Source organism: Diabrotica virgifera, chromosome 9 (assembly GCF_917563875.1).
Source record: "Diabrotica virgifera virgifera chromosome 9, PGI_DIABVI_V3a".
Classification (NCBI taxonomy): Eukaryota; Metazoa; Arthropoda; class Insecta; order Coleoptera; family Chrysomelidae; genus Diabrotica; species Diabrotica virgifera.
The window spans coordinates 190,597,444-190,604,973 of NC_065451.1; positions in this window are offsets into that span (position 1 = coordinate 190,597,444).

The window sequence follows — 7,530 nt, forward strand, 5'->3', positions numbered from 1 at the left end:
ACGTTCTTTAAAGTTAACATATTGCAAAACCTCTAAATTTTAAAGAACCGCTTGGATTGACATGAAATTTGGCATACACGTAGCTAACAAGAAAAAAAGTGATATTGTGCCGATGTGTGCTTTTGCCCTAGGGATGTTTCACCCCCTCCTGGGGGTGAAAAATATATGTTCCAAATAAGTATGGAAATGGATAAAATGACTAATTCTAAGCAACTTTTGTTCTATAAAGTTTTTTCACCAAGTTAATACTTTTCGAGTTATTTGCGAGTGAATATGTTAATTTTTTTACAAAATAACCACGTTTTCAGAAGGTTTTTTGCAAATAACTCAAAAAGTAAATATTTGGTCGAAAAAAAAATTCTTATCACAAATATAGCACGTAAAAAAGTGAAAAACATGGTGTATATATTAGGTCACTATACCTAGTAGAAGCAGAGTTATAGCTAATGAAAAATAGGTTCATATTCGTCAAATTCCAAATCGAATATTTTAAGGTGCCATAACCAAAAAACGAAGCACTTTTTTGGGCAAAACCCATTTTAACTTTTTAAAGTGTTTAAAAAATGCTTATTTTTGTTTTTTAAAACAATTTTTTAGCATCAAAAGTAAAGTTACACTCAAAATAAAGTTGGTCCCTTTTTTTTGGTAAGAAATCGGGAAAATCACCCCCTAATTAGCATTTCAAATGAACTTAATTGTTATCACTTCACAAGTTTTTTACTCGCGTATGTATTGATCATATGATCTGTAAGTTTCATTGGTTCAAAGTCCTTATTTTTGAAAGAGCTGTAGTTAAAAGGGCTTGAACGAGTCACTTATCACGAGTGTATGCAAATTTAGAAACAACGAATCTTAACCAATTTTTGTCTTACAGAAAAACAAAAAAATACAAAATATTCAAAAAGGTAAAGCCTACTTTTTTTATTGTTTAAGATTTTTGGTATCTCTAACAATTTTTAAGTTATTTTGAAAAAAAGAATTTTGCTTGGCTAGCTGCTTCGTGTTCCAAGGCAATAGCAAGTGCTTCGTCTAAAACTTTCGATCTTGCTAGTCGTAAAGCTTTCTGTAGTTCACTATCTTTCAGCCCATTGACGAAGGTACCTACCGCAATTTCTTCTAAAACGCTGTCTGGCACCTCTGGATAAGCCAACCGCACCACACCACACGAGCCACATCTGCTTCAAATTCTTGCAGATTCTCACTTGCTCGTTGACTTCTACTGCGCAGTTCTGCTTTGTATACTTGTTGTAGATGGGCATCTCCATAGCGTTTTTCTAGACGAGTGAACAAGGTCTGGTAAAATTTTTCTTGATCTTTAGGAATTGACTTTAATATATCTACAGCATCACATCGTAGAGCAGCAGTCAAGGAAACAGCCTTTTCTTGTTCGGTCCAATGATTGGCGGTCGCAATAGCTTCGAATTGTCTAAGGTATATGGACCAAGAGGACTTTCCATCAAATGGTGGTAATTTGAATCTCATATTATGCGACGTTTCGTCTCTCGGCAGTTGGGTAGTTCATCTTTCACTACAGGATCTAAAGCTACTGCATTAACTGGTGGTTGCATCTTCGTATTAGTTATTATGCTCTCTAATTCTTTGATCTTTTCTTCTACGGCCTCTAATTGTTTGATCTTCTCTTCTACGGCCTCTGATTGTTTGATCTTCTCTTCTAACATTTTTCTTTATTGTCGTCTACACTTTTCTGTATCTTATCGGTTGTTCTAAAAACTTCTTCGAATTTTTCGTTGTTCTGTCTACAAACTTCTTCAAGTTTTTCGTTGTTCTGTCTACAAACCTCTTTAATTACTTGAGAAGTCTCGTCAAATTTTTTAGCAACGTTTTCGAATTTCTCTTCGCTTTTTCTAGTAACTTCTTCAAGTTTCTCGTTGTTCTTTATAGAAGTTTCATCTATCTTTTGAGAAACACTTTCGAATTTCTGGTCGAATTTCTTATTATTTATCTTAGACGTTTCATCGATCTTTTGAAAAACGTCTTTAATTATTCGAGAAGTCTCGTCGAATTTCTCATTATTCTTTTTAGAAGTTTCATCGATCTTTTTCGAATTTCGATAAGATTGCTTGTTCTGCTGACTGGAAATGGAACGTCTTTGGGTCTTCTCCATTCTTCTTGAGGACCTCCTCGAGTCGTGCTTTCAGGACTTTCTTGGACCCACTGGCATCTAACTCGTACTCTTCTAATTCTTCACGGAGCTGCTTTACGGAAAGTTCTTCTAGCAATATCTTTGGTCGGCACACACGTACTTTCCACAATGTCTTTTAAAAGTTCTTCTGAATACCGAACAATGAACGCACTTTAATTCTTTCCGACGAATAAAGTTCAAAAGTCTTTCTCTAATTAACTTATTTATATCGCACTAAGTTTACCCGAACACCGGACACCACTGTAATAAAACGAGCGATTTCGTATTTATTTACGACTTTATTATTTATTTATACAAGTTTTCTTTACAAATATCTAGCTTAAAACTAACTTAAGGTAACATCGTCCTCGGTTTATATATTATGCGATACAGTTTTTATGGAACATTCCAGAAATATCCGCGCCCATCTCGATATACCTCCCATCTCTATACCACTCGATCCATGTTCTATCGGCACGCCTACCGTTGTCTGGAAAGAATGAAAATTTCTAGGCGTGGGGACCGTCTGTTTGAAATTCTTTCGTTACAATATGAATCATATCATAAATTAATCAAAATAACTGTGCCGTTTCATATTTAACTTCAAATATCTCGAAAACTAATAGACTTTATCGTTACCAATGAAGAGTATATTATTTACGTAGAAAGTACCTACATATTTTAGAATCTAAAAATGGCACTAAAATTGTAATTCCTCCAGTGGCGTAGAATTTGAGAAGAATAAACCATTCACCATCCCTTGTTGTACGCCTCTGGTAGTAGCTAGAAACGTTTGTTTATCATAAGTAGTAGGGTGTCTAGTAGTCGCACTTTCTGCCAAGTATGAAAAGGATACGTCGAATAGTTTTAAAATGCTGAGCAAAAATAATTTTTAGATAAAACACCTTGTAACTAAGTAAGGAACCACATTTTGTTGAAGTGTTTTAGGTTAAATCTTCGTATTTTGCGCTATGGTTTCTACAGTTACTATATGGGCAATTATTAATGAAACACCCTGTATAAAAGAAAGCACACAGTCATTTAGACCAAAATTAATTGACGATATGCAAAGACAAGAACGGAGTGGAGTACTAACAGAGAAGCAAAAAATATGAGATGGAAAGAATACTTTGAAGAAAAATATGAAAATGGATCGATAGAAGAGATAAACTAGGAGCAACCGATTGTCTTTTGAAGGAAGTAGCATTGGAAGATCCCAAAGAATATTTCGACAGTTTTAGAATGTCTTAAAGTTGTGTAAGGAGAAAGATACCCTTTTAAAAAATGCGGTAACAGAATTACAAGCAGTTCTATACTTTCTTACTACAGAATGTACTTTAAGAGAGTAAGCGCAAAATTTCGGGTTAATACATTTGTTCCAAGAAACAACAGAATGTTCCAAGAAAAAATTTAATGCTCCTTTCAGAATTCAAAAAAAATGTCGTTTGTTCTGCTAGCATGACACCAAGGTATAACAGAACTTTGGTTCAGGGTTAAATAAAGAAATACCTAATCAGAAAAGGCAGAATTAAATTTTAACTAAGTACCTATTTGTTCTGATACTTTGTTTTTAAATAAATGCGCGGCAAAAAAGTTAAATGCTCAATGTTCATACACTATTATGTATCTTTATATTTACAGTTATCTTGACTTCAAGTAAGGGGACCTCGCGTTTAATTTTGTAGGTAGGTACTCGATCAGGTTTGAAAAAAAAAACGGTTAAAAAGGATTTCTTTTGATCAAACATTTATTTTAAAAAATATTAGCATACTTGGACAACATTCGAATGTCTTCTTTTTAGAGTTTGTAGCACCCGTGTTGAGCTGCCCCCCCCCCCCACTTGCAAAAATTAAAAAACAAATAGCCCTGATTTATGAGCTCTCATATTCCGCAAACTAAAAATTTTGAGCTCGTTCCACTGAGCAGGAATTTAATACCCTAGTGGGGGGGGGGGCTGAGTCAGCCCCCCCCCACTACTTAAAAATAGGAATATTGAATCGGTTTTTGCGGCAGAATTACGAGCTATTTATGAGCTCTTGAAATTATATAGTTTCGATTTTTGAGCTCATCCCCTTCACCCCCAAACAACCCTTTAATTGATTTAACTTAAGAGAAAGATGCTGAGAAAACTTAAAATATATCGTATTGCGGATATAATTCCTATAGCTTATATACTCTAAGAATAAACTATTAAATCAAGGGCATTTCGTTTATTGAGCTACAACCCCTTCGCAAGAAAACCACCCTATCTTCCCGGCTTAAGAGAAAGTTGTACTTAAAATGCGTTAAACTAATTATTTGGCGACTACATATCATTTAATAATTTATAAGCTTCCAAATTACGCGCATTTAGATCAGTAAATTGCAATTTATTTTGTATAGTGCAGTCACTGAAGGTAAAAATCAACGATTACCTTCAATTTCGGTGAACCTTCATGGATTTTCACGAAAATTGGTCAGTGGTTAGAGGATACGTCAAGAAACAAAGGTGACATGGCACCACCTTGCTCCTTTACCCTGAGGGTGGATACCGCCCCTTCTCCGAATAAAAGAACAAATTAAAAGCAAAATTTATTATATAAAATTAATAAAATAAGTCAATACTTTTTAAGTTATTAAAGATCAAAGATTTTAATTATTTGTGAAAAAAATGCATGTTTTGAAGAGGTTTTTTGTAAATCACTGAAAAACTGTAAGTTTTTACAAAAAAGTTAATAGTAGTTTAATTCGTATAGCTTATATTCTAAGAATAAACTCTAAAATCACGCGCCTTTCGATTATTGAACTACAACCCCTTCGCAAGAAAACCATCCCATATTCCCGGCTTAAGAGAGGGTTGTACTTAAAATAATTTAAATTAATTATTTGTCGACTATATATTGTTTAATAATTTATGAGCTCGCAAAATATACGCATCTCAATTATTGAATTGCCATTTTCTTTCTATAGTGCAGTTACTGAAGGTAAAAATCAACTATGACCTTCGATTTCGGTAAAACTCCATTCATTTTCACGAAAATTGGTGAGCGGATTTTGATACTATCAACTTTTTCTGGATCTTATTTTTGATGGGTATTTCTAAGTACTTTGACAAGTATTTAGTACCTAAGTGTTATAAAATGCATCTTTTTCCCGTTATTTAAGCTTGAACCCTTAGATTTGAACAGTCGCGGAAAAAAATATACATTTAATTACCAATAACTTACTTTAAATTAACATTAAAGGTTTTTCAAGTAAGCAATTTATTATATTTTTTATTAGCTTCAATTTTAGTGATGAAAACTTTTTTGTAAAAACTTACACTTTTTGAGTCATTTATGAAAAATCGCTCTAAAGCATGCATTTTCTTTCCAAAAATTAATATATTTGATCTTTAATAACTCAAAAAGTATTGATTTATTTTAATCACATTAAATAACAAATTTTGCTTACAATTTGTCCCTCTCGATTTGTGGGGTTATTTTTAATAAAGTAATTTTCACTCCCGAGAAGGGGTGATATATACCCCAGGCTAAAACTCCAAGTTGTTATTGTCAATTCGTGAAAATAAATGGAGATTTACCGAAATCGAAGGTAATAGTTGATTTTTACCTTCAGTGACTGCACTATAGAAAGAAAATGGCAATTCAATAATTGAGATGCGTATATTTTGCAAGCTAATACATTATTAAACGATATGTAGTCACCAAATAATCAATTTAAATTATTTTAAGAACAACTCTCTCTTAAGCCGGGAAATGGGGTCGTTTTCTTGCGAAGGGGTTGTAGCTATATAATCGAAAGGTGCGTGATTTAAGAGTTTATTCTTAGAATATAAGCTATACGAATTAAACTACTATTAACTTTTTTGTAAAAACTTACAGTTTTTCAGTGATTTACAAAAAACCTCTTCAAAACATGCATTTTTTTCACAAATAATTAAAATCTTTGATCTTTAATAACTTAAAAAGTATTGACTTATTTTATTAACTTTATATAATAAATTTTGCTTTTAATTTGTTCTTTTATTGATTTGTGCAGTTATTTTTTATAAAATAATTTTCACCCCCGAGAAGGGGCGGTATCCACCCTCAGGGTAAAGGCGCAAGGTGGTACCATGTCACCTTTGTTTCTTGACGTATCCTCTAACCACTGACCAATTTTCGTGAAAATCGATGAAGGTTCACCGAACTTGAAGGTAATCGTTGATTTTTACTTTCAGTGACTGCACTATACAAAATAAATTGCAATTTACTGATCTAAATGCGCGTAATTTGGAAGCTTATAAATTATTAAATGATATGTAGTCGCCAAATAATTAGTTTAACGCATTTTAAGTACAACTTTCTCTTAAGCCGGGAAGATAGGGTGGTTTTCTTGCGAAGGGGTTGTAGTTCAATAAACGAAATGCCCTTGATTTAATAGTTTATTCTTAGAGTATATAAGCTATAGGAAATATATCCGCAATACGATATATTTTAAGTTTTCTCAGCATCTTTCTCTTAAGTTAAATCAATTAAAGGGTTGTTTGGGGGTGAAGGGGATGAGCTCAAAAATCGAAACTATATAATTTCAAGAGCTCATAAATAGCTCGTAATTCTGCCGCAAAAACCGATTCAATATTCCTATTTTTAAGTAGTGGGGGGGGGGGCTGACTCAGCCCCCCCCCCACTAGGGTATTAAATTCCTGCTCAGTGGAACGAGCTCAAAATTTTTAGTTTGCGGAATATGAGAGCTCATAAATAGCTCTTAAATCAGGGCTATTTGTTTTTTAATTTTTGCAAGTGGGGGGGGGGGGCAGCTCAACACGGGTGTTTGTAGCAGATATAGGTATCATTAAATTCCGTCCATTTATGCCCGGCCTAAGACATATGGCAGTGTAATGTCCTATTGTTGCTTCAGTTGTTGTAAATTTCTTGAGTTTATTTCCAGCCTCATGGTAGAGATGAACAAAATGGATAATGCCAATAAGTTTAGAAGTAAGGTCTTCATCATTGATAATATGCACAGAAAATTAATTTGGTATATTCTGTAATGGGACGTCCCTCCATTCGTTAGAGTTTTTTACTTCTAGAAACATGAAATTTCCTGTAAAAAATAAAAGTTCCTGTTTATCCGAAAAAAGAGAATTAAAGTTATTGTTGGAACATTTCATTTGCATTTAATTCAGAGAATACTCTGGTATTCAATTATAAATGATTTATCAATTTTTAAACTACTGTTCTGCTAGCTTGAAATCAAGTTGGCAGATAAACTTGCTGAAGGAGACCAAGGTCCGGTTTGAGCTGTAGTGCATAGTGGATGGATGGATCAAAGTATTCATGAACATTAATTTTTAAGATTCCTACTTCTATAGACTGGAAAATAATTGAAAATGGTTTTAAAAGACAGTGGAACTTTCTAGGGTA